The sequence below is a fragment of the Neovison vison genome, chromosome 1 (genome assembly GCF_020171115.1).
Source record: "Neovison vison isolate M4711 chromosome 1, ASM_NN_V1, whole genome shotgun sequence".
NCBI classification, from domain to species: Eukaryota; Metazoa; Chordata; class Mammalia; order Carnivora; family Mustelidae; genus Neogale; species Neogale vison.
Genome location: NC_058091.1, coordinates 205,300,041 through 205,313,209, shown reverse-complemented (window position 1 = coordinate 205,313,209; position 13,169 = coordinate 205,300,041). Strand labels below are relative to the sequence as shown.

At 36.4% G+C, this 13,169-nt stretch overlaps 1 pseudogene; it reads left to right on the top strand.

The window, feature by feature from the left end:
• Positions 1-10,163: 10,163 nt before the first annotated feature.
• LOC122901040 lies at positions 10,164-11,368 on the top strand (annotated as a pseudogene).
• Positions 11,369-13,169: the final 1,801 nt, after the last annotated feature.

Sequence of the window (13,169 nt, the reverse complement as noted above, 5' to 3'; positions counted from 1 at the left end):
TGTTCATGACACAAAAAACAATTGGGCGTGAATTTGGTTTTGTTTGAAAACTCCTCCAGTAGCATCCATATCTATACTCTAAGTGCAGTGAATGTCACATATATTTGAACAAACAGGTTACAGTGGACAAGGGGAACGGCCTCAAACTGGAACTAGAAGCCGGGCGCTTTGGTTTCCTAGTGTTGCTAACAAGTTGTATGATTTTGATCACTTAAACTGGTCGGATTACTCATAAATAAATAGACCTGGACTGCATTCTCATCTCTTGGAGTCTTTTAAGGCAAAGAACTGTAGAGTTCTAGTATTGTGGATGCGGTTCCTTTGCTGACACACAAAGGGATGTTGTGGTTAGACTTGGAAATCACCTGACCAAATAACGTTTTCTCAAAACACAAGTAAATCTACAGATACCTCTTCTACGTTTCTGATGTTCTGAACTGGTAAATGAATACAACACACAAAGGAAAACTACAGCAACGGTAGAGCAGAAAATGAACAGTGGGAGGTTATCCACAGTCTTTTTATATAAAGAGACATTTGTTAACTCAGTTGAGGCCGTGTAAACTTGACCAAGGAGAAGAGAGAACAGGGTGAGCAAGAAACTGACGTCTTGGGTTGTGAGGCAATCAATACTCAGAGCTGTGGGCAGAGTCATAAACATCGATTTGTTTAATTGGTTAAAGTAAAAGAAAAGATGTCTACATAATATTTTCTGTATGTCCTCACTCAGAGATTGAAAAAAATTAACCTCATTTATTGTTTTACCTCCATATTTGGTTCCATCTATAAATAAGTGATATAACTTTCATTATTAACATTCTGTACCTACTTTTTAAACAATCTAATTCAAACCAGTCTGAAAGTTCCTAAGTAAATAACTCTCCAAACACCTGATCCATGTCCTACCTGGGGGATGATGGCATTAGCTATGCTTCCAAACTCTTTCAAGTAAACGGCCTCAATATAAACATGAAAGGCTGTTTTTACAGGGGCGTCACAAGTGGCCAGCACCTTTGGAATCTGGAAACCTACCTCTGCCAGATCTGTGACAGTTGTGTTATTTGACCGTTCTCACCCATCGGTGGTGTTCGTACATGTCCTAGGCTAAGCCTCCAATCACCAGAGACTGTAACACAGCAGACAGGGAAAAATCAGCCATGGCTACACCTGCTAGATTGTGACAGAGCTGGTTTTGTGGACAGGAAAAGGCACTATGTTAAGGCCTGTTTCCTCTAGAACGTTTCCTTTTTCTTTTATTTTGAATCCTTTCTACTTTAAACACTATTCCCCATGCTTTTCTTTGTGTATTTACCAAATCGAACTCTCAGATGTGTCGTAGATCGATGCTGACTAGAAGTCATGAGAACCACTTTACCCACCTTATCTACTGATTAGTAATTATTCATCTGTCTAGCTAAGAAATATTGGAAGGGCTTATTTTTCAGAGTTTGAAATCAGTGTTCAGAGTGATCCTCTGAAAATAAAGTCAAACTCTGAGAAATGTTCTTTAGAGCAAATAAAGACAAGTAAGTTAAAATGTGGCTATAGCTGCTTGTGTCATAGATAAATAAGCCTTTTGATGTGCCCAGTGAATTGGATAGCCTAGCAGTTCCGTAGTCCATATTGCTATAATGTAATGTACTTAAATATGTTAATTTACTATTTAAATATACTAATTTACTAATATCTAAATACAATAATATATGCTAACAGAGAACCAAGCAGTGTTGGAAATGTCACTGTGTGACATTTATAGATAGAATATCTGCAGTTTCCAAACTGGAAGAAAACACATCTATCTACTTTCCCCCTTCCAAAGACATACACTGCAGACACTGGGCACCACTGTAGACAGCAAGGAATGAGAGTGGAGGAAACAAGATGGAGGGTAGACAGGTATGGTGGAGACAGGAAAAAGTAGGCATAAGGGTAGCAAAAAGAACAGAAAAGGAATTTAAAATAATAAAGAATGTTAGTGAGACATTTCATGTCTGTTTTATAATACTTGGCCATACTTATTTTCTTATACTTAAAATTGACCTGCAGTCTTTCATCATAAAATCAACTCATATTAATGATTTATGTGACATATTTGGAAAAATGGTACTTTTGACAGTCGATGTTGTTGTTTTTGTATCATCACTCCCACTGAAAGAAATAGACACATGAGGATTAAACTAAGTATCACTCAAGAATTTTTTATAAATTGTCTCCTGGTTCAACACAAAAATGTCTCATGGTGAGCAGCTGCTAACATCCTTTAAATGTAGTAATATATAAAATAATTATAAAATGAATTATATATTATATTTATAGAACTAATTCCTGTAAAAATACTTTCTTAAAATAAAAGCCTCTTTTTTGTAAAGTGACTAATAATCCCTGGATTGTATATTTTTTATATCTCTATGTTCATTTACTACATTTGCCAAAATTGTGGTAAAAAGGGAGACTACATTTTGCTTTTGTTTTCTTTATGACATTCCAGAGCTTGTTGGTTTTTAAATTAGTTCATGCCATAAATAGGCTCAACTGATATGTTCAATTTTCCTACATATCAATTAGTATCTATTGATTAGATATTAATTATATTAATATGTTTAGTCCCTTTCTTCTATCTTTACCCCAATGAATAGTGCTCAGGGTAATATAAAAACAAACCTTTAATTAAACATAAAAACATTCTAAAGGACTATTCAACATAGTCCTGACAGATGTTCATTGGAATATTTTGTTTTCTAATAGTTAAAATGCAATTGACTGAAAAGAGAAAAGCAGATTTCTTATCCCTTCTGTGCTGTAACTGGTAACATTTTAATTGCCCAAACCTTTGTTCATATCCTTTCATGGTTGATCTTTGCATAGATGTTCAATCTGTAATTGAAAACTAGGGATGGATATTTTTTCCTCCTAGAGGATCCCTTCAAGTCACTAGCCTCTTCAGATTATTTTTTGTTAAAATCTTGGATGAATAAAATACAAAAGCTTTGAAATGTGTTATTTATCAAAACATATTTGATACAGCAATAGCTCTGCTGAGATTTCTTTATGTTCCTAATATTCTAGAGAGAATATTCTTTTGATTTTTATGGCATGTACCTCTTAGGTCAAATGCAGAAACTGCTTAGACATACGAGAATTTTATGTATTGAAATTTGGATAAAATCATCTGTCCCTAAATCCCAGAATTAGTTATTTAAAGGAAGGAAAATAGAATATCTGCAGTTTCTAAACTGGAAGAAAACGCATCTATCTACTTTCCTCCTTCCAAAGACGCACAGCTTTTTTATGCTGTCCCCAGAGCTGTCACTGCTCCTGGATTGGCCCTGTTGATCAGTTCTGCACCGCCAAGAACTTAATTATGTTACATGAATCTTAAGAGTTTGTTTGGAGTTTTCAGCCAGGAAACCCAGGTCCTCCCATTTTGAGAGAACCCTCTGTTATCTAGGAAGTCGGTCTTTTCTGCCAGGGTGTGCGGCTGACAAGAAAACATAGACAGCAGGGAGGTAGCAAGAGCATGGAGGCCAAGTTATTATCAGTTTGGAAACAGATCACTTTTTGTTTTATTCCATATTTGATCAAGGCCTTTCTTAATATTAAAAATATAGGTTTTGCAAGCATAAGAAACAGAAAAGAGTGAACATAATTTGGGGCAGAGAATCTTTAAGATCATCTTGTATACCATACATGTAAACAGCTAACTGCTTCTCACCTCCCATCTCCACCCAGTCAATAACTCAGATTAGCAAAAGAAACAGAATAGGGTTTTCATTGTTATTGCTGAGAGAATGTTTCAGGAGATTGATTTTTTTCTGTAACTATGTAATTCCACAAACGCTATTCACATTGGGACTTTGCCGCAGTCTTCATATCTGTAAGCTTGCAAAGTGGCATTAATTCCACTTTTATAATAAATAGGCAGGTGACGTGGCTTCTTTTAGGCCTAGGATATGTGAATCCAAGTGACTTTTTCTTGTCTTTTCTCTGAAAAATTCTTTGCTTCAGGAAATAGTGATTGACAAGCCTGAATAAGACATGGTCCCTCAACTTGTATGCTTAAAAAATTTCATGGGGAGGGGCATCTGGGTGGCTCAGTGGGTTAAGCCTCTGCCTTTGGCTCAAGTCATGATCTCAGGGTCCTGGGATCGAGCCCCACATGGGGCTCTCTGCTCAGTGGGGAGCCTGCTTCCCCCCCCCACCTGCCTCTCTGCCTACTTCCAACCTCTCTCTCTCTCTCTCTCTGTTAAATAAATAAATAAAATCTTTTTAAAAATTTTTCATAGGGAAAACAAAGGTGTAAACCAAATCAGGTAAATAATCTATCTTGAACCTGGATCAAATAAATGGAGGGAAAACAAATGCACTGTGCTAGGACCCATGTGGTACTTGGGCTCTCTCAGATCATTCCAGGGAAAACGGAGTTACCTTTTTGATGATCATGTCTACACCAAGGCTGAATCCACAGGCCTTACCACATTTTCTGAACTAGCTCATGACCAAGAAGGCAAGAATATCATTAATTTTCCTTTTGTCTGTGCAATACCTCAGACCATATCTCTAGGTGCCAGTTCATTTTTACTCATAATTGCCAAATGTGCTATTATGTTGACCCAAATCACAGACCTCTTAACATTTTTTTAATTTATTAAGACTTTATTTCTTTAGGGCACTTTTAGGTTCACAGCACAATGTATAGGTATATATGTATACCCCTGCCCCTACATACACATAGCCTATCTCCTATTATCAGCAACCCCCACAGAGTGATACATTTATTACCATTGGTAAACCTACCTTTTGAAACATGATAATCACCCAGAGTCCATAGGTTACGTTAAGAGTCACTCCTGGTGTTTTATATTGTATGGGTTTGAACAAATATATAATAATGTGTATCAAAAACAACAAAAAATCCCAAACATGTATTCATCATTATAGTATCACGCAGAGTAGTTTCACTGTCCTAAAAATCCTCTTTATTCTACCTGTTCATCCCTACTACCACCCCTACCCATGGACACCAGTGAAATTTTTACTGGATTCATAGTTTTGGCTTTTCCAGAAGGTCGTATAGTTAGAGTCATACAGAATCCAGCTTTTTCAGATCGGCTTTTTTCACTTAGTAATAAACATTTACCTCTCCTCCACATCTTTTCATGGCTTGAGAGTTTATTTCTTTTTAGTGCTGAATAGTTTCCACTGTCTGGATGCTCCAGAGTTTTTTTTCCAAACTTTGGAAATTATGAGTAAATCTGCTATAACCTTCTATGTGCGGATTTCTGAATGGACATAAGGTTTCAGTTCATTTGGGAAAATATCAAGAAGCACGATTGCTGGGTCATATGACAAAAATATGTTTAGTTTTGTAAGAAGCCACCAACCTGTCTTTCAAGTGGCCATATCATTGTATATTCTACCAACAGTGAATGAGATTTCTTGTTGCTCCACATCCTCACCAGCATTTGGTGGTGACAGTGTTCCGGATTTTGGCCATTCTCATAGATACCACTAACCTAGTTGTTTTAATCTGCATTTCCCTGGTGACATAATGTGGAGCCTCTTCTCATATGCTTATTTGCCATCTGATCTCTTCTTTGGTGAGGTGTCTCTTAGGGTCTTTGGCCCATTGCTCAGTTGGGTGATTTTTTTCTCGCATTCATTCATAAAATATTTATAAAATATCAAATCACTGTGATTTACACCTGAAACTAAAAGGATATTTATGTCAGTTGGAATTTAATGAAAAAAAAAGAAAGATCATTCTATGGTCAACTATTATTCAGGCAGAATAAATACCTGGTTTTTTATTAGTTGTCAGAGTAGTGAGTTGGTTTCTTAGAAAACTCCATTGAGAATCAGGATGTTGGGGCTAGTGTGTTTTGTTTGGTATTATTGTTCTATTTTTATTTTTTATCTCACCATGGACTCATAATTTTTTTATATACCCTGTTTAAATCTTTTTTAAGAGGTTATTTATTTTTTTTATTATGTTCAGTTCGTCAACATATAGTACCTCATTAGTTTTTTTTCCTTTCTTGTTTCCTTTTTTCTCTTTTCCTTTCTTTTGCATATTATTATTATTTTTGTATGTTCAGTTAGCCAACATATTAAATCTTTTTGATGTTTGAGTTGCTTTATCTGAGGTCAGTGGGACCTCCTGCAAGCTGTGTCATATATCCTTTTAATATGACCACATTAGAATTTGATAGCTTTCCTGCTTTCTGGGGCAAGAAGTCCCAGGCTAATCTTAAAATTTTTCTGTTTCAGATTTAGAATCAGCCATATCTCCAAGGAGCTTTTGTTCCTTTTAGTGAAAAATAGTATTTTGGGGTACTCATTTCTGCTTGATTGTCATTGTTTCTTTTATAAGATTAGGGAAATTAATAGAATCTTTTATTTGGATAGATGAATGGGTAGACTCACAAGTGCTCACTGATATTTCTAGCTCATTTAAAATCCAAAGTGTTTTAATATCTTATACTTGTTTTCCTCTCTATGGAAACTTTTATTCCTAAACCATTAACTTATTTACTTAATATTTTATCCTATAACGTACCCTAAATAACTTCAAAATAACAATACATCTAACAGTAAAAACTGGATCACAATTTTAAATGCCCATTCTCTTGAACCTTCCTCTTTGAGGAATAGAATTTTGAAGTAATGCCCAAGATTCACATATACACAGTAATTAGGCATGCCTTTAACTTCTCTTTACTATATTATGGCAGCTGAAATATCTTTCTTCTATAGATCCTCCTAGAAAAACCTAAAACCCATATCTATGATAAAATAAAACTAGCCAATTATTAAAAATTATTAGTAGCTTACTATTTGTCAGATATTATCTAGAGTTCTGTGAATACACTGCTGTCATGAACCATCAGTACAGACTAGATTTAATAGAATTTAAATGTGGGTATGTACCTGGCAGCCAGCTTCTACAGTGGCACCTAATGATTCCCACCTCACAGTATTAACACCCTTGTGTGATCCCCTCCCATATTATACTAGAGTTGGTCTCTTGGTGTGACCAGTAGAATATGTCAGAAGAATTAGTATGTTCCGTTATAAAAAACACTGCAGCTAGGGGCACCTGGATGGCAGAGTGTGTTAAAGCCTCTGTCTTCAGCTCAGGTCATGATCCCAGGGTCCTGGGACCGAGCCCCGCATTGGGCTCTCTGCTTAGCAGAGAACCTACTTCCCCCTCTCTCTCTGCCTGCCTCTCTGCCTACTTGTGATCTCTGTCTGTCAAATAAATAAATAAAATCTTTAAAAAAATTAAAATTAAAATTAAAAACACTGCAGCTACCATCTTGGTTGGTGCCTCTCAGATCACTTGGTCTGGGGGATGCCATATCCATGTTGTTTATAACAAACATGTTTACACACTGAACTTAGTTAAGTAACCATGAACCTTGGATCTTAAAAAATATATGAGGATACAAGACAAGGTCTTGGCCTGCGTAATGTAGGAAATTAAATGATACTAGTACATAAAACTGATACTTGAAGGTGCTTGTAAAAGAAGGGACACAAACAATTTATTCACCAAATGTGCCTTTATCCTTGTTCAGAGTTTGCATTCAAATTAACTGCAAAGTCCAGGAAAACCCAAAGGAAAAAATAAGTAGAGGAAGAAAAAAAGAAAGAGAGAGAGAAAGAAAGAAAGGCAGGAAGGAAGGAGGAGGGAGGGAGAGAGGAAGGAAGGAGGAGGGAGGGAGAGAGGAAGGAAGGAAGGAAGTTAGTTAGTTGACCTGGATTATTGGCTCTGATCAATATTACTTCTAAATATCTGTACATAGGAGCACCTGGGTGACTTGGTCGTTAAGTCTGCCTTCGGCTCTTGTCATGATTCCAGGGTCCTGGGATCGAGACCTGCATCAGGCTCCCTGCTCAGTGGGAAGCCTGATTCTCTCACTCCCACTCCCCCTGCTTGTGTTTTCTCTCTCTGTGTGTGTGTGTGTGTGTGTCTCACTATCTCTCTCTCTGTCAAATAAATAAGTAAAATATGAATAAATAAATAAATATTAGTATATAAATCTTAAAGTTAGTTTAGATTTAACAGAAAAAATAGAAGAGGAGGAAACTCTACCAAACTCATTTACAAATCCAGCATTATGCTGTTACCAAAACCAACAAAGTTGTCATGAGAAAAGAAAATTAAAAGTCAATAACCCTGGTGACATAGATTCAAAAGCCCCCAACAAAATGTTAGCAAATCAAATTCAATAATACATTAAAAGCATTATACACCATGATCAAGTGGGATTTATTCCAGGGACACAAGAATGGCTCAACATTTGCAAATGAGTCAATGTGATATATCACCTTAACAAAATGGACAATAAAAATTATATGACCATCTCAATAAATGCAGAAAAAGCATTCAACAAAATTCAACATCTGTTTATGATAAAAACCCTCAACAAAGCTAGTATAGAGAAAACATATCTCAACATATTAAAGGCCATTTATGACAGGCCTACAGTTTACATCACATTCAACATTGGATCGGGCATAAGACAAGGATGACCACTCTTACCATTTTATTCAACATCGTGGTGAGAGTCCTAGCCACAGCGATTAGGAAAAAAAGAAAAAAGAAGAAAGAAAGAAAGAAAAGACATCAAAATTGGAAAAGAAAAAGTAAAATTGTCACTATTTGCAGACAACATGATACTATATATAGAAAACCTAAACATTCCATCAAAAACTTGTTAAAACTAAAAAATTTAGTAAAATTGCAGGATACAAAACCAACACATGAAAAGTTGGGTTTTTTCTACAAGCTAACAACAACTTATCAGAAAAAGACATTAAGAAAACCTATTTACAATCTCATCAGAAAGAATATAATACCTAGGAATAAATTTAACCAAGGAGATGAAAGGCCTATACACTGAAAACTATAAAAAATTGATGAAAGAAATTGCAAATGACAAAAACGAATAGAAAGGTATTCCATTCTCATGGATTGGAAGAATTAATATTGTTAAAAACATTCATACTACCCAAAGAGGTCTAGAATTCAGTGCAATTGCTACCAAAATTCCAAAGACCTTTTTCACAGAAAAAGAAAAAACAATCCTAAAAGTTTGTATAGAACCACAAAAAACTCCAAACAGCCAAAGCAATCTTGAGAAAGAAGGGCACAGCTGAAGGCATCATGCTTCCTGGTTTCAAACTATATTAAAAAGATGTAGTAATCAAAACAGTATGGTATTGGCATAAAAATGGACACATAGATCAATAGAACAGAATACAGAGTCCAGAAATAAATCCACACATAAATAGTTCATTAATCTATGATGGAGAAGCCAAGAATATGCAATGGGGAAGGACAGTCTCTTCAATAAATGGTGTTGGGGATATTGGACATCCACATGCAAAAGCATGAAATTGGGCCACTATCGACAACATACACAAAAGTGAACTCAAAATGGATTGAAAACTTGAATGTAAGACTAAGACCATAAAACTCCTTGAAGAAAACACAGGTGGTAAGAAACTGACATAGATCTTGGGGATGATTTTTTTAATCTGACACCAAAAACAAAGCAACAGAAGCAAAAATAAACAAGAGAGACTACATCAAACTATAAAGATTTTGCACAACAAAAGAAATCATCAACAAAATGAAGAGGCAACCTACTGAATGGGAGAAAATATTTGCAAATCATATATCTGTGAAGAGGCTTATATCCAAAATATATAGAGAACACATACAACTCAATAGCAAAAAAAGTCCAATTAAAAACGAGCAGAAGAACTGAACAGACATTTTTCTAAAGAAGCCATACCGATGGACAACAGGTACATGAAAAGATGCTCTGTGTCCTTAGACAGAGAAATGCAGATCAAAAGCACAGTGAAGTATCACCAGACACCTGTTTGAATGACCTTTATCCAAAAGACGAGACGTAATAATTGTTGGTGATGATATGGAGAAAAGGAAAGCCTTAATGCACTGTTGGTGGGAATGCAAACTGGTTCAGCCACTGTGAAAAACAATATGGAGGTTCCTCAAAACATGTGATCAGCATAGAACTACCATGTGATCAGCAATTTCACTTCTGGATATTCATCTAAAGAAAACAAGAACATTAGTCTGAAAAAAAAAAATCAAGAGATCAAAATAGTTTTTCCTCTGGAAGGCAGTGAGCTTGAGAGGAGCATGGCTTTCTCTCCCTGCCATGGCATGTGCCTGCCCACTGGTATCAGTGTACTTCAAAAAGAGGGAATCTTCTGGCAAAAATGTCACTTTGCCTGCTGTGTTCAAGACTCCCAATTGACCAGGTATTGTAAACTTTGTTCACACCAACTTGGGCAAAAACAATAGACTATCAATGAATTAGCATGACAATAGACTAACAGTGAATTCACTGTGCTATCAGTGAATTAGCATGTCAGCAAACCAATCCTGAGTCTTGGGGCTCAGATTTCTAGAGTTCCAGTCAGTGAGACTCACAGGTCTTGCCAGGGTGGTTTTGAAAATATGTGTCAAGGGGCTGCGTGTTTGCACCGACCAACACCCGACACCATAGGCAACGCATAGTGAACACAACAACAGAAGCGATAGGCCACGTGCTCCGCCCAGGCCGCCTTTGGCCTTACCAGCGCTGGGCATGTCTAAAGGTCAGCAAATTGAGAAAATGCCTGAACTTGTTTTGGTGGTCAGAGATAAAACTCAAAGCTACAAGAAGGCCAAGGAGCCTGATTTGCTTCTTCGGAAACTGAACGCCTGGAATGGTACCAAGAAGGTCTATGCTCTCAGCAAATGAGAGCTGGCAAGGGCCAAATGTGTCCTATACAGCACAGGAGAGACCCTGCCTCCTTTATAATGAGTACAACAGTACCGTGAAGGCCTTCAGAAACATCCTTGGAATGACTCTCCTTAATGGAAGCAAACTGAACACTTGGAAACTTGCCCCCTGGAGAGCTCGTGGGATGTTTCTGCCTTCGGACCAAAAGTGCTTCCCGCAGGTGAGATGATCTGTGGAAAAGCTCAGAGATCCAAAGAGCCCTCTGAGCACCACACATGGTAGAGTCCTAAAGTGGAATCCACACAAAACCCCGAGAATCGTACTGAAGCTAAACCCATATGCCAAGACCAGGAGCCGGAATAACCATTCTTTCCTGGAGCAAGAATTACAAACTCCAGATGGATAAGGCAGCAGCAGCACTGGAAGCCAACTCAGATGAGAAGGGTTCCAGGCAAGAAGCCTGTGATAGGGAATACAGGAAAGGAGGCTGTTGGCGTGAAGGAGCAGAAGAAGCCTCTGGTGGGAAAAAAAAATGCAGCTACCGAGAAGAGAAGCCTGCAGAAAAGAAACCCACCACAGAAGAAAAGAAGACTGCTGCCTAAACTTAAATGTTTGTTCCATAAATGTCTAATCATCTTGGACACCTAATTCTGAATAACAATCTGACCAAAGGCAGTGAGGGGGAAGAATAGATCAAAACAGTATGGTTTTTGTGTATTACACCTCTGTGTCCACTGCAGCATTACTTATCATGGCCAAAATGCGGAAACAACCTAAGCGTTCATCCATGGATAGATAAAGAAGTTGTAGTATATATATACAATATTATTCAGCCATCAAAAAGAACGAAATCTTGCCATTTGGGACAACATGGGTAGACCTGAAAGTCATTACGCTAAGTGAAATAAATCAGAAAAAGACAAATACCATATGGTCTCTCTTATACATGGAAGTTTAAACAAACAAACAAACAAACACCAAGCTCATAGATCTAGAGAACAGATTGATGGTTGCCAGAGATGGAGGGTGGGAAATGGGAGAAATGGGTGAATATTTTCTTAGTCTAAATAAATTGAATTAAAAACAAATCATTCAAATTTAGCAATTAAAATCCAAAAGCAGATTTAAAAATAATATATCAGCACCATAATAGAGAGATTTCACAAAATCAAAGATGGTTGAATATTAGAAAAGCAGTGAATAAAACCCATAACATTATAAAATTTAAGAAGTATCATATGATCATCTTCACTGATATCAAAAAGGCTTTTGATAAAGTCACAGCAATCCTTGCTCAGATCATTCAGATGAATTTTTCTGAACATCATCAGGCATAAATAGAGTATATGCATATACATGTATCTCGTCATATATATACAGATAGATATACATATATTTATACACATATATCGGTATATAAATATGCACATATGTATTTAAATATATACATATGTGTAGGTGTATATATGCATATACACCTATACATATGTGTCTATAAAGATGAGTAAAAAATTAGCATTAGTGTCAAATAACACTAAATATTGCTTAGAGACATATATATGTAGTAAACATGTAAAGATACAAATGGGAATGAAAAATACAAATTCAGGAGGAAAAGAGGCAAAATGAGACTGGCAAATATAATTAGGGGTCCAACTTATTTATAATTTTTTCTTCCTTAAATTGACAGATGGGTACCTAGATTCTCATTTTCCTCTGTACAGTTTTTGTATGTCTGAAATAGATCAGGAAAAACAGCGATAAAAAGAGAAGAGAACACAAGCTTTTTGAAATCAAGACAAAACTCAGTTCCAACCTCATCTATGCAATTTCTTGGCTGTAGGCTCTTGATTAGGTCATTTAACTTCCCTGAGCTTCAGTTTCCTCAACTGTAAAATGAGGGTAGTAACAACTTATCTACTTCCTGAAAGTATGTTTTAGCATTTAGCAAAGTAATAAACACGTAGTGTGCACTTAACATATTTGATACTTCTCCTGACTTGTTTCAATAAGGCCGATATTAAGTGTGTGTTTTTGCATTCCAAATGTGTGCATGTGGGGGTGTTTACAGGGCATATGCATTTCAATTTCTTGGTGCTCAGCCCTTGGGTTCTTAGGATTTTACCATCCTTTTTCACATATGACCTTTTTATTTTGCACTTCCTGTTTTAATTTTAAACATAGAAAGGACAATTTTCTAGACAATCAACAGAACAGCTGCTAGGGGAAAAAAATAGAAATGAAAGAGCTGAATGATTGAAGGTTGACACTTAAAAGAATAGTTTTGCAGTTAACAGCTGTGTATTCCAGAAATATCTGACAAATACATGATAACAAAAAGCAAAAATTGCTACTAATATTGAGAACTCATAGCTGGAGAGCTGAGAACTACGGAAAAACAAT